The following is a 15,131-nucleotide window of genomic DNA, read 5'->3' on the forward strand; positions in this document are numbered from 1 at the left end:
TCACTTTATATTACATACCTGGGCACACTTGGAAGGTTTAGCCCCCAAAGTCCTAAGCAGCTTTGCCCCTATAACTTCCCCAGGTTCAGTCCATGCTTTGGCATTTTTAGGTTGGATTTGCACACTAGTAACCCTGCAGTTTTTTTGATCTCAGGGGATGCCCTACTCCCACAGATCCAGTAGATATTTCCCCTTGTGGGAATGCCCTGTGGTGGCCCCAACCCCACATTTTCCCTTGTCATTGCCCTAGTAGGGTCTCCTGTGGTAGTTCTGCTCACATAGTTACCACGACATCCTTTGAAATCTAGATGGAGGAAGACATATACTCACAGTTCTTGTATCCTGAAAACCTGCAGAATTAACACTACATGGATGCTCCCAAGGTTTATGGCTTGTACTTTCTGAAGTGGCAGATAGAGCCACATCTGGGTCTACTTGAGCCACAGCTGAGGTGGCTGAGAAGTGCTGTGCCAGAATGCAGGGAGCAGAAGTCTGATGTGGCCTTGGGGCAGCAAGCCCTTGGAGGGCGCCATGGGCTTCTCCTCTGAAACTATTCTGTCCTCCTAGAGCTCTGGGCATATGGTACAAGAGGTATCCTTGAGGATCTTTAGAATGCCTTGAGGGTCTTTCTTTCATTGTCTTGATGAACAGCACCTGGCTCCCTTCTACCCATAGTAGTCTTTTTAGCAAACAGTAGTTTGGCCATATCGTTAGTATTCTCTCCTAAAGATGCCTTTTTACTCTTTACATGACCAGGCTGTGAATTTTTCAAATCTTTTCCCTCTGTTATTTTTTAAATCATAAATTCTGCCTTTAAGCATCTCTTTCCTCTTGCCTCTCACTGTATGCAGTTAAAGATAGCAATCCAGCAATCTGAATGCTTTGTTGCTTAGATATTTCTTCTATCAAATATCCTGGTTAATCTTCATCATTGTTAAATTCTGCATTTCGCAAAATCCTAGGACATGGACATAATTCAGCCCAGGTCATTGAATCTGTATAACAAGCATACCTTTACTCTAGTTTTCAATAACATCTATCCTCATCATCTAAGATCTCATAAGAGTGGACTTTACCATCCATATTTCTGCCAACAATCTGGTCATGACCACATAAGTAATCTTGAAGATTCAGACTTTTCCTACAGCTCACCCCTTCTTCTGAGCCCATGCCAGAATTTCCCTTAATGCTTCATTCACAGCAATACAGGCTTTTTCTAGCATGCTTCTTCAAATTATTCCGGCCTCTACCTATTATTACCCAATTCCAGAGCTGCCCCCACATTTTCAGGTATTTGTTATAGCAACAACGCCACCTCTCAGTATCAATTTTTGTCTTTGTTCCTTTTCTGCCACAATAACAGAATACTGGAGACTGAGTAATTTATAAAGAAAAAATTTATTTGGCTCATGTTTATGGAGACTGGGAAGTCTAAGGGCATGGTGCTGGCATCTGGAAAGGAGCATGGTAGAAGATATAAGATGGTAGTGAGCACATGAGAAAGAGAGAAAATGGGGACCGAACATCCCCTGTTTTATCAGGAACCCATTCCCATTATAACTAACTTACTCCTCCCACTCCTGTGTGTTAAGGCATTAACGGAAGCCCAATGACCTAATCACCTCTTAAAGGTCCCACCTGCCAATACTCTTACTATGGTAATTAAATTTCCAACACCTGAACTTAAGGGGGCATAATTAAACCATAGCAGGTATGTAAATCAGATATTTCCTCTCTGGTGATCCTTCCAAGAACAAAGCCACTCCAAAGTGCTGATACTCCAATTTTTAAAACTGAACTCATTAGGAGTCAATGCATTTATTGATTTTATCTCTACAAGTCCAACAATGAAAGAGTACAAGTTAACTCCAAGATAAACAATCTAAAATACAGTAGCAGATCCTTCTCATGCAGTTGATGAATTCTTCATCTTACAATCAGAACTTTCTAAAATGTCATTATTTGATGTTGGGCTTAATGTTTTGTGCTTAATGTTGTGGTTGATATTTAGGAACAAGGTTTTAAAAATACATTAGTTTTTCAAGTTCCTTTTTGGCTTATTAGACCCTTCATTATTTATTTCTGGGCCTCCTCTCTATTCCTCCCTTCCATTTTTTTCCTTATAATTTTCTTGAACTCATCTTAATTACCCAAAATGCATCATTTTTCTTCAGCTATTTAATATGAAAACGCATTAGTCAGAAACCTGACTAGAGACAAAAGAAAACACTCAAAGGGTATTTGAAGAGAGTTTAAGAAAAAGAATTTATAGAGGTGGGGCTACAAAACTGAAAAAAAGACTCTGATGTCCAGCAATAGTGGGAAATGACCACCATGTCTAGTCCTGAAAGGACAAGGAAAGGACTTCTGGAACCCAGTGAAGTCCATTTCCTTGAAAATCAGGCACAGGCAGAAGCTATGACTTGTTGAGAAGATTGCAGGAACTGCTGGATTGTGAACCAAATGGCAGGAGGCAAAGGAAATAAATATCTAACCTCGTTCTCCTCCTGCCAGAGACTCCCATGAGTTGAAGCCAAATGGAATGTCTAGAGAATAGGCCCTCTTGTTCAAAGAGAAGGGCAGTGAAGGATGGGAAGTAGATCTGGAGGTACAAACAGAGATACATAAATTTACCTCTCAGCAACCATTCTATCTTTTTGATTGGTTGAAAAAAACTGTGCCTTCAATATAGTGAAACACAAGTCCTCAGTTGTCTTGTCTTCATTGAGTTTCCATAGTTTTCCATTAATAGTATTATCAAGCATGGGAATACTAAGTGGCAATTCAGTCAACACTGATTCCAGACATAGTTCTTCCTTGCCCCTATTTGATAGCATCAGTGGTAGTTAGGATCATTGTCTCACTTCTCTTTGGTTCAGTGCAATGAAGAGTAAAATATTGCCAGAGCCAAATGGCTCTAATTTTCAATTCACCAGAACCAACTATTTGCCTTCATAGAAGAATTTATCTCTTAATCACTCAAGCTTCAAGTATATTGACCCTGGGATTGTAAGAAAAGTCCCTAAGTTTATTGTTATCATGATTATTATTTTTTTAGCTATAATTGTAATGGAGCCATTTCTACTTCTACCTTTGGCCCTGCATCTCGATAATATCACTATGTGGGAAAGGGCATTACATATTGACCCATGGTTTAAGGCAGTGGTCTCCAACCTTTTGGGTACCAAGGACCAGTTTCATGGCAGACAATTTTTCCATGGACTAGGGGGGTTGTGGGTGAAGATGGTTTTGGATGATTCAAGTGCATCACATTTATTGTGCAATCAAACCTCCCTGCTAATGACAATCTGTATTTGCAGCCACTTCCCAACACTAGCATCACTGCCTCAGCTCCACCTCAGATCATCAGGCATTAGATTCTCATAAGAATCACACAACCTAGATTGCTCACATGCACAGTTAAAAGTAGGGTTCATGCTCCTATGAGAATCTAATACTGCTATGGATCTGACAGGAGGTGGGGCTTATGCAGCGATGCCAACAATGGGGAGCAGCTGTAAATACAGATGAAGCTTCACTTGCTTTCCTGCCACTCACCTCCTGCTGTGTGGCCCTGTTCCTGACAGGCCACAGACAAGTACCAGTCCCCAGCCTGGGGGTTAGAGACCACGGGTTTAAGGCATAAAATGTACCTTATAGCACAGCACTCCAGCCTCATAGGATGTTTTCTCTAAGCATACATCACAACTGAGACTTCACCATTCTCATCATTCTATCAAGCTAGGAGTTTTAGAGTAGAGGGCACACGATAAGACAATTGGATACATTGAGTATAAACCCATAGATGTATTTCTTTCATATAAAATATTAATATATCCTTTAGCCAAAGACAATAATGTTTAGTGAAGGCTCATACATTCTGTAAATCCACAAGTAGTGGTGATAGCATAAGTACTGATGCAGAAAAGATGAACTTATACACCAATATGTCTATTTCCTTGAGTACAACATCTGCCCCCTCCAAGATGGAAGCTGTTCTATGTAAACAGCCTGCCATCGTCAATCTGTCACCTGGTGGCATGTTGCCTCCCTCCAGCCCAGTGAATAATGTCATACAGGGCTTAGGGTTGGCCGCTTCTATGGACACAGATGATCTTTACATTCTGTGTCCATTATGAAAGGTTCACCCTCATACCTCTCTCCTAAACTGCCTTGCCAACAATCTTCTAATTCTATCTAAGACTATGATCATTGTAGAACATTTTCTGAATTATTCTATTCAAAGGACACAACCAAATATATATTCTTAAAGTCACAAGACAAGATGATGCATGCTCTAGTTTTTCTCCTTCTTTCTCTTCTCTTCCTCCATTCTTATGGCCTACGTATGTGTCTACCCTCAGGTTCCCAAAACAACACAATTTTGTGGAAACTTGACAAAATTTCTATTTATTATATCTAAAACTGTTCTGATACAAATAGCAAAATCATCTTCTCATTCTATTATATAATGTGGAAATGTGATTGAATCACCGGAGGAAAATGTTAGTCACATTTTCAGAAGATGTTTTACCCAAAATGTCCCTGACATTAATTGCAATGTTTCTTTGTCATGCAGCTACATCTGCTATATTTTGATCTCATGATAGCAGTGGATGGAGTGTGGCAAAACTTGTATGTGTTTAGCTGATTAAAATTTGCTATAACGATTCAGGCAATATGAGCTGTACACATTGATTTATGAATTTATCTGCACATGGAAAATGTGACATTTGCTGTGTAAACCCCTAAGGGGTGGGAACCAGAATTTCTCTGGGTGAACACTAATGCATAACTTTGCCTGTGGAAAGCTGCTAAATAAAAAAGTTTACCAAATTATGGTCACAGAGATGAACAGTTTTGCTTTCCTTTTCAGCCAATCTTTCAGTGATGAAATTAGAAAACTATTTGAAATGAACTTGTCCTATTATATAACATAATCAATAAAACTGGATGTAGATTAAAAATGTAATCCTAACAGTTATTTACATTTGCTTATCTTTAATGTAAATATATGACCTTACTAATTACATAATTTTTTACTAAGGGATTAAGTAGTCTTGTTAGGTTTTTTTCATTGCTACTGAAAACACAGTTAGATTGATAGGAAGACTTTCATTAGAGATTTGATATCTGGCATTTTATTTTGCAGGCAGGAAAAGAAGGAGGTGTACTTCCTCTTTTTCATATCTGGGCATAAATTGGACATTTTGAAATTTAAAGAGCTCAGACTATAAAGTTTTGGTACAGTCATCTAATTTTTATTTTTTATGAGGTTTTTCCTCTGGTTAACAGCAGTAAAATGTTATTATACTTTAGTCTTTGATAGGACATATTTGCATTCTAACTCAGAACAGTTTTGTTATGCTAATTCTGAAATTAAAAATGGTTATGATAAATAAATGAATCAATATAAAAACTACTTAATATCTGAAATGGCAAAGGTAATTAAAGCTGCCCAAATGATATGGTGATGCAGCGTGAATGCATTCCCAGTGTGTATGTTAAGTCAGTGGTCCCTGACATTTTTGGTACCTGGAACTGGTTTCATGGAAGACAATTTTTTCATGGACTGTGGTGGGGAGGAATCATTTCAGAATGATTCAAATGTATTACATTTATTGTGCAATCAAACCTCTCTGCTAATGATAATCTGTATTTGCAGCTGCTCCCCAATGCCTCAGCTCCATCCTCAGATCATGAGGCGTTAGATTCGCATAAGGAGTGAGCAATTTAGATCACTCACATGCACAGTTTACAGTAGGGTTCACGCTCTTATGAGAATCTAATGCTGCTGATTATCTGACAGGAGGTGGAGCTTATGCGGTGATGCCAGCAATGGGGAGTGGCTGCAAATACAGATGAGGCTTTGTTGTGTTGCCCACTGTTCACCTTCTGCTGTGTGGCCCAATTCCTAACAGGCCATGGACTAGTACTGTTCTGCAGCTCAGGGGTTGGGGACTGCAGTGTTAAGTGATTTCATGGAATTATAAATGAAACATCTAATTGATCACATCTAAAAGCATGCGTGCTATGTCATTTTCCAGGCTATTATCTGATTGTATGCATTTTTAAGCTATGGCAATGAATATTTTGAAATACATATTTCTAATATACTGACTTTATTTTGTAGGTGATAAGAAACAAAGCCTAATGAAAAACATAATTTCTTTTCAGTGTCTGCTGCTTAAGTTCATACAAGTTTTAAAAATAGATTTCCATAATAAGAAAATATGAGGATAACAGTAAAATATTTTCTCCTACTTCTAGTTAGTGGATAGGCTATGCATGGTTTATTTGATTTATTTTGATTGCTATCAAATTGTTCTATAAAATAGGTGTAGGAAGAAACCAATAGCCATCATATTTAGGTTTTTTAAACCTACTTAAATAAATGTAAGGCTCACCTGTACATTCCTTATATCATCTTTATCCTGTGTTATGCTTTGGAATGATCTCATAATTCATGTTTGTGGTTATTTACTTTTTACTCAGAGTATACCTCAACTCTAGCCTATTTCCTGAAACATTGCAATTATTGATGGTTGCTAGCTTTATTTACTTAAATTCTACTGATATGTCTGAAGTCTAGACTTTTAAAAAACTTTTGACATTGAATGTTTTTGCATGAGGCAAAATGTTTCTATGTCATTTAAAATGTCGTGTTTCTCATTCACCTACTCTTTGTTAGAGCCTCCTAGTGGGTTTATAGGTCCATGCAAAAGAATTATCTCCACATCAGCCAGTACATTCAATTCTACAATATCAAACATAATCTTTATAGCACTCTTGGTAAGGGTATTCTAAAGTATTATGCAGTCTGTTTGTCAAATCAATCCACTGTCAGAAATAGTCAGGATCTCGGTCTCGTTCCTTTTGTCAACATCCTCACTAAGGGGAACTTATCTGAGAGCAATGATAACTGCATGTGCTCAGATGATCATGGATCATGACAAATAAATGGGAATGTAATTTTTGAAAGTTAAACTAATTAATGAGTTATGAACAAGACTTAAAGATCTAGACACACATTCTTTTCTGTGTGTATTAGCATTAATAAAATAATACTTTGTCTTATTTAGTATATTTTTCTGAATAGCTAAAAGCAATTTTAAATTTATTCACTACCTGACTTTTTATTCATTTCCCCTCTTCCCACAGCATACATTGGGTGATATACCATCTGACAGAATCATATATTCTATGTACTGTAATATATACTGCTTTGTATTTTACATTCTAAATACACTTTCTATATTATTAATTTTTTACATTATTACCTGATTTTTAATTTTAAATAAAATTATTGAAGACTGGAAGAGTGAAGGACTATTACTGTACATTTTTCGCATTATTTTTTCAGTTTCTCTACTCAATGTCCACTCCTTTGACAAAGATGATCTTCTTTTCCATTTCATAAATTATTTCAATTTCCCAATCCTTCTGAAAATATTGTGTTCAAAATTTTAACTCTTGTACTTAGCAAAATGTCAAATTTCAGTGTTCATTAAGCAGAAGTAGCAAGTAATAGAACAACTGAATGAGGCACAAAGAAGATATGTGGGTCTTTAGTGGAAAGCTGACAAGCGATGTGAGTGTCTTGTTACATCTGCATCAAAAGCAGCCTAGACAGTTTCTGATATTGAAGGGGATGTACAGAGAATCTTTCCCTGATCACACACTGCTTTATAAATTTTGACCAGACTTAGGGAAAAAAAAAGAATGAAATCTACAGGAAATAAGCCATTACAAATATCTGCCATTGATATGGAAACACACTTACTACATAAATAAGAATGCTGGGACAGAGAGGAGATACTGAAGACAGGGTGGTATCACTCACATCATCCTTTATTTTGGTGCCACCCTAGAAATGCCTTGGAGCTATCTCATGCCAACTTGAGAACAGCTGGTTCCCTATACTTGTTAAAATATACCACATGCAGTTGCCTGAAGTCATGCAAGTTTACTTAGATTCCATGATAAGTAGTACTGGCTGCCAATCTCAAGAGCATATTTCATGTAGATCATAACCTTGAATTAAATAGTTCTACATTTTTGCACCACTTCATTTTGGTAGAAAACATATGGACTGAGAAGTGGCCAAGAGTTGTAACAGGTACAGTGTACTTACATTTCAAAATCCCATATGAAGCAATTTCAAATTAAGTCTCAGTGTCATACAGTTCAAGGGTATGAGAATAGTATCCCAGGCCATCTGTATGTATCTAGACATTCTATAACAGATTATATTTTTGTTGGCTTAAATCTCAAGTTAGCCTCAAGAATTTTAATATACTCTCATATGTCTATTAAGATTAAAAAGTTACAGTGAAATAAAAACTAAAAAAAAGATAAAAAGTTGAAATTAAATGACAAGTCTGAAATTAGAAACTCATCGCCTTGTCTTTCATAAGTCATATTTGTCTTATAGAGGAGAGCTGAAAATTTCAGAGTCAGCTATAATTATGCCCTTCCTGCTGTCACTCAGTTGAAGTCATTGTTATGTGGTAAATGTACTATGGACTTTAAGTCAGACTAGTTGTTGATACATGTGAATGAACCCAATTTCTGCTCTATCTTAAGACATATTTAGAATTAAGTACCGAAGTAGCCCAGAGGACACAGGTGGTTTGGGGACTTAGATTCATCACTTGAGGCAGGGACTGGCTGGACAGACCCCTCTGTAGCACTGTGGGAAGTCCAAGGTGCTGACAGAACACAGTATTAGAGTGTTGTCAGGGTGGAAGTTGGCAGCTGGTGTTGGTAAATCTGTTAAAAGTTGAGGTGAGATATTGAGAGGCAACCAGCAGGCAGAGCCCTGCAGTGGAAAGTCCAGGGGGTGCAAAACCAGATTGTAGAAGCAGGAAAACAGACTTTCAAAGGTAGTCTGTTAGGAGATAGCAAAGCCTCATTCTTGATTGGGATGCTGAGGAAAGATGTCATGTATGGTAGGGAGCCTGGCAAAACAAAGACTGGATTCTAGACCTTTATGCCTTTTGTCAAGACAGATTGTCAAGACAGAAATTCATACACAGAGAAATAAAGAAAAATGGTAATGCAAAGCCATACATGGATTAATTATCTGACAAGATAGGTTCATGCCAATGGCAGTTGTCACTCTGCCTTGTGTTAAACATAGTCCTTTTATGATAAATATAGTCCATTATGTTTATCAGATCCAATTTTCCCTAGAAACTGAGAGAGAGCTACATAAGGGGAAGATGGAAAACCTGGAATTTGGAGGATTTTATAAAAGTCTAAATTGTCCTCAGGGACAAAATGGATATGGTAATGCTCCAACTTAACCTTACATAATTGTGAAAATTTCAAAATTTTAAAGTGTTCCACATGTGATTCTTCACTCACATTGTCTTGTGGTAAATACCACTGGATTTTTAAAAATTTTTTAGGATATAACAGACATTAAACTGATAGGAACAGATACTACACTTGATCTCAGCCAAAAGGCTGAGAAGCAATGGATGTTCATCAGTGTCTATTTTCCCCTTCTTCTGAGTTTATCCAGTACACCGAGTTTCCATCCCTGCTCTGCAGTTTTGTGTATTGGCAATGGAACCGGTGAAGAAGTGACATGTGCCACTTGTGCATAAAGAATTTAAGAACAGATATTCCTCCTCCAGGATCTGTCTCCTGCTATTGGGAGCAGTGGATGGTAACCAGATTCTAAGAGGCAGTGGGTGGAAGGAGCCTACGTCTCTGAATCACTGTATGTAAAGCAGCCACATACCCACAGTAGAACATGGATATGTGATCAAGAAAGAAACTTCTACTTCTTCTGAAACTCATTTGTTTCTGTCAGAGTGGTTTCGGCACACTTAAATCAGGTTTTCCATATCTTACACTCGAGCTTTAATACAATTTTCTGTTATTGCCTTTCTATTCTATTTTTCCAAAGTATAGTATCTTCTATTATCACAGCTCACTATGCCAGCTTTCTCTTCAATAAATTGCAGCTCTTTACTACTCAGTCTCATAATCACTATTGATTATTGCTGTATTTATATTATTTTTACTTATCATTTTTGTTTTACTTATTTTTTGTGTTATTTTTGCTGTATTTTATTTATACATATAAAAAATTGAAAAGATATTTGACTTCCCAAATCATATATTCATGTGTTATCACTTCATTATTAAGGAAGCTATATATGTAAGTAGACATAGAAATATCTATCTATATTAATATATCTCAAGGAAGATAAATATTACATTAGTGATAGTGTTAATGATACATTTTCAACTGTAACTGGAATTTACTGTGGCTGTGACTCTGCCCCTTTCCCCAGGAATTATTTAATGCATTTTCAGATAATATGCCTCTTCTATGCTCCTTACAAATAAAAAGATAAGTATGCAAATGAAAAGTCATGTTTATTCAGTTATTCTTCATGATTCTGATCAACATTTATTCAAAATGCTCTTTTTTAATGTTCTAGTCCAACTTTCAAAAATATTTATAAAACTCAAGAGGAAAAGGAAGGAAGATATATTTACTCATGGTCTTTTCATTGTATTTTCTTCCTTCTTGATATTTCAAAGTTTCTTTTTTATCATTTTCTTTCTGTTTAGAGAAATTCCTTTAACTGTTTTTTGTTAGTTTTCCTTTTTTAAATTTTATTCCAATAGATTTTGGGGGGGGTACAATTTTTGTTGTTGTTGTTGTTGTTACATGGATGAACTGTATAGTGGTGAAATCTGGGCTTTTAGTTTACCTATCACCTACATAGTATAGATTGTATTCAATAGATAATTTTTCATTCCTCACCCCCTTCCCACCCTCCTCTCTTCTGAGTCTCCAATATTCATTATACCACCCTGTGTGACCAGGCATAACAATAACTTAGCTCTCACTTATAAGGGAAAACATTAGGTATTTGGTTTTCTGTTCCTGAGATACTCCACCTAGAATAATGGCCTCCAGTTCCATCCAACTTGCTGCAAAAGACAAAATATTCTTTTATTCAGTTTTCTTGTGAATTCCTTAAAAAATAGTATTCTATAAGATACATATTAAGTTTCTATGATGGTTTAGGAAACAGAATGCTAATTATTGCTTGCAGGTATTTTACATCACAGACATCACTTTCAGCTCCCCTGTATATGAGACTGGAAAAGCCTTCATTTAGAAAACCATTCAACTTTAACAGCACATGTCTTATAACCTGAAGATATGCAATAGAAAATATATCTTTTCAGGACTCAAAACAATAAATATCTTAAAGTATTGAATACAGACATAAGTTGTCAAATGCCTGTTCCTTTCTAATCAAAGAGACATTTAAACAGTGATATCTGAGACAGATGTCCAAAGGACACTATGATGATTTCTCCTACTATGGCTCTAATCTCATTCTCTCTAGTATATATCATAAAGCCATCGTATCTTGACTATATTCCTTTAACTCCAAGGAGACATGCTTCTACAGAAATATAACGTAATTATATATCCTCAAATGTTACTGGCAATTGATACAAGAAATTGACCACATAAAACCTATTTTTATTCTTTATGTAATTGCTCCTGAGGACATTGCAACTCATCCTTTACAGAGAAATCAATGTCACAAATTCACTTAGCATTTAGGAAGAAAACATTTTCCCCCTACAGATAATGAGGCCTGCCTGGATAACTCACATTTCTGGTTTTCCTTGGTTGCCAGTGTTCTCAGGATATATTATTTCTTAATTATAAAAATGTAACATATATCTATAATTCTGATTCAGTGTTTGTGTTACTAATATTATTTTACTTATTTTATTGAATTTTTGTCATTTCATATGATTTTGTTTCTATATTATATATTTTTCATTTTTACAGTATAGATTTTCAAATGATTAACAATATTTATAAATTTATCAGCATCTTAGAAAATATTAAAGGATTGAAATATTTATGGAGAGATATTAATACATTGATACATAATATATATTTATATAGACAGATGTAGATATAATTGAACACAATTATATAAATACAGCAATGTGTCCCTTAACAATGGATATACAATATGAGAAATGTATTTTTTAGGTGATTTCATTGTTGTGCAAATATCATAGAGTGTATTTACACAATCCTAGATGATATACCTTACTACACACCTAGACAGTATGGTATAGCTTATCGGTCCTATGCTACAAACCTGTATAGCATGTTACTGTACTGAGTACTGTAGGCAATTGTAACACAGTGATAAGTATTTGTGTTTAAACATACCTAAATATAGAAAAGGTGCAATAAAAATGTGCTATAAAAGATCAAAAAATGGCACACTTTTATAGGGCACTTATGAATGAAACTCACAGGACTGGAAGTTGTTCTGCATGAGTCAGTGAGTGGTGAGTGAATATGAAAGCCTAGGACATTTACGGTACACTACTGTAGACTTTATAAGCACTGTAAACCGAGGCTACAATAAATTTAGAAAAAATATTTTTTTCAATCCTCAATTAAGCTAGGCTTACTGTAACTATTTATAAACTTTTAAACTTTTTTGACTGTTTGACTCTTGTAATAAGATCTAGCTTAAAAAACAAACACATTTTACAGCTGTACAAAATATTTTCTTTCTATCTTTATTCTAAAGCTTTTTGCTATCTTTATTTTTTTAAACATTTTAATTTTTTTTTGTTGAAAACTCAGACACAAACACACACATTAGCCTAGGGCTACACAGGATCGGTACCATCAATATCACTGTCTTCCACCTCCACATCTTGTCTCACTGGAAGACGGGGCAATAACACACATGGCATTGTCATCTCCTACAATAACAATGTCTTCTGGAATATCCCCTGAAAGACCTCCTGAGACTGTTTTTAACTTAACATTTTTTTATAAGTAGAAGTACACTTTAAGAACAAAAAGCATAGTATAGTATAGTAAATACATAAACTGGTAACATAGTCATTTATTTTATTTTTCAAGTATTATATACTGTACATAATTGTATGTTCTATACTTTTATATGACAGGTGCTGTAGGTTTGTTTACACCAGCAGCACCAAAACACACAAGTAATATGTTATGTTACTATGGTAAGATGACCTCACTAGGTGATAGGAATTTTTCGGCTCCATTATAGTCTCAGAGTATCATCATCTTATATGTGGTCCGTGGTTAACAAAACCATTGTTATGTGGCACATGACTGTAATAATTTTCACCAAAGTGGGTTTGTGAAGTTTTAGTTTTAGCAGTATTCATGTAATATTAACACAAGATAATTTTTAGCATGTTAAATTCCTTTCCACTGATTCCATTACACTTCATCTCATGAAAGAATTATTTTTATTGTAGCAATTTCCAGACCATTTGGATATTTAGCCTCCTTCAATTTTGTGGTATATGAAATGTAGTAATGAATATTAAAAATTATCTTATAGTAAAAGTATAAATTCATATTCCAAGGAATAATGTCTTAGGGTTACTACCTCACCATATTTTCAACAACTTTAATTATTACAATTTAAAAACATTAATTTGATAGTTGAAAATACTTCATCGATCTTTTGAACAATATTTTGCCAAGTACTTATGACACTGCATGTGCCTTTAGATGCTGCTGTCTTATGTTTGCTTCTGTGAATCCCTATGCACTTTTTGTCATTTTCATTTGAGTTTTTCTCTTCCGGTTTTTGATTTACAAACATATTTGTATATTAGGGAAATTATTTTTTTTCATATTTATTATAAATATTTTCAAGCTAGTGATTTATATCAAAATGTTTATATTACTTTCCATGCAACAATGTTTGCATATTTAAATATATTAATTATGTTTATTCTATTGTTAGTTCAAAAGTTTTCTCTGCCTTGAAACTCTTCCAAGACATCCCAACTTACATTTTATTGAATTCATTATAAACATTATACCTTATTTAATGGTTATGCTGTTTTATAACTTTTCATGGTTTTATATATTTTATCTTTCTTATTTTATTTATATTTAATATTTATACATTGATTCTACAATTGAATACTTAATTTTCTTTAGTATATAGATTATTCATTACTATGTTATTTTATTATTATATTTTATCTCTTTCACAGTGACTAGCACATGACCTTGCTCATGCAGTTATTTAGAATTTATGAGAGCGTTTCCCTCATGGTTTACACATAGTAGGTGAATGTAGATATTTTATACACAAGGTTTTCTTTTAAAAACTCTCCATTGTTTTTGTTATTCTTGCATGACATTATCTAGGTCAATGTCTTTCTTTCTTTCTATACAAATATACGTGTAGTTACATTTTACTTCTAAACAGTTAGAGATGATATGCTTTAAAAATGATTTAGTGTTGTCGTTAAACATGTGTTACCTTGCTTAGACCATTACTTGAACAATAAAAGAATAGTGGCCTTTGCCAAAATAAAATATTGAGTGTAAACTTTATACTAAATGAGATGAAATAAATATCAATAATGAAATTGGAGCTTAGAACTTAAATCCTCTAAGGGCGATTTTGTGAATCTGTGTGATTAATTCTATTTATGAAACTTTGTTGCTTTATACTGAAAGCAAAATTTGAAACTTTCAAGGTTCAGTAACTAAACCTTGAGGGTAATTACATATGCAGTGTATGCTTACTGTGCAATAGTGTAACTTTTTTCTTTTTATTAAGATCTCTGTTTTCCTCTAGGGTATTTTTTGATTGAGATATCTCTCTCCTTGAGGAGAAGAAAAGTACTTTCCTGCTATAGGAAACCTATCTCTTCACAACTGGCTCTTTGTCAAAACCAAGTAAAGAAATTTAACTATTATAATTAAATAATACATTTGAAAGAAAAAATTAATAATGTCAATAGTAGGTTATGTTTTAAGAGCCTCTCCAGTCCTGAAAAATATTATTAGATGACTCTAATGACTTTGATCTGTGTTCTTTTTGATTAAATTTGAAGTGAATCATCTCAATTTTTAATATTTCTTGATTCTGTACCTGTTTCCTTCATTCCTGGGAAAAGTAGGAAGGATAGGGGCAAATATGTAAGATTTTATACAAATTTTAAAAATAGTAACTGATAAAGATGTTTTTGGAAGTGAAACTCCTACCCTTAATGTATAGGATTTGTTTGAGGATATAGATCATGCTTTCAATTACCAAAAT

At 34.7% G+C, this 15,131-nt stretch overlaps 1 pseudogene; it reads right to left on the reverse strand.

Moving 5' to 3' along the window:
• Positions 1 to 9,313: 9,313 nt before the first annotated feature.
• Positions 9,314 to 9,483, reverse strand: LOC138396072 (U2 spliceosomal RNA; annotated as a pseudogene).
• Between the last annotated feature and the right edge of the window lie 5,648 nt (positions 9,484 to 15,131).

The sequence above is a fragment of the Eulemur rufifrons genome, chromosome 15 (genome assembly GCF_041146395.1).
Source record: "Eulemur rufifrons isolate Redbay chromosome 15, OSU_ERuf_1, whole genome shotgun sequence".
In the NCBI taxonomy this organism is placed as follows: Eukaryota; Metazoa; Chordata; class Mammalia; order Primates; family Lemuridae; genus Eulemur; species Eulemur rufifrons.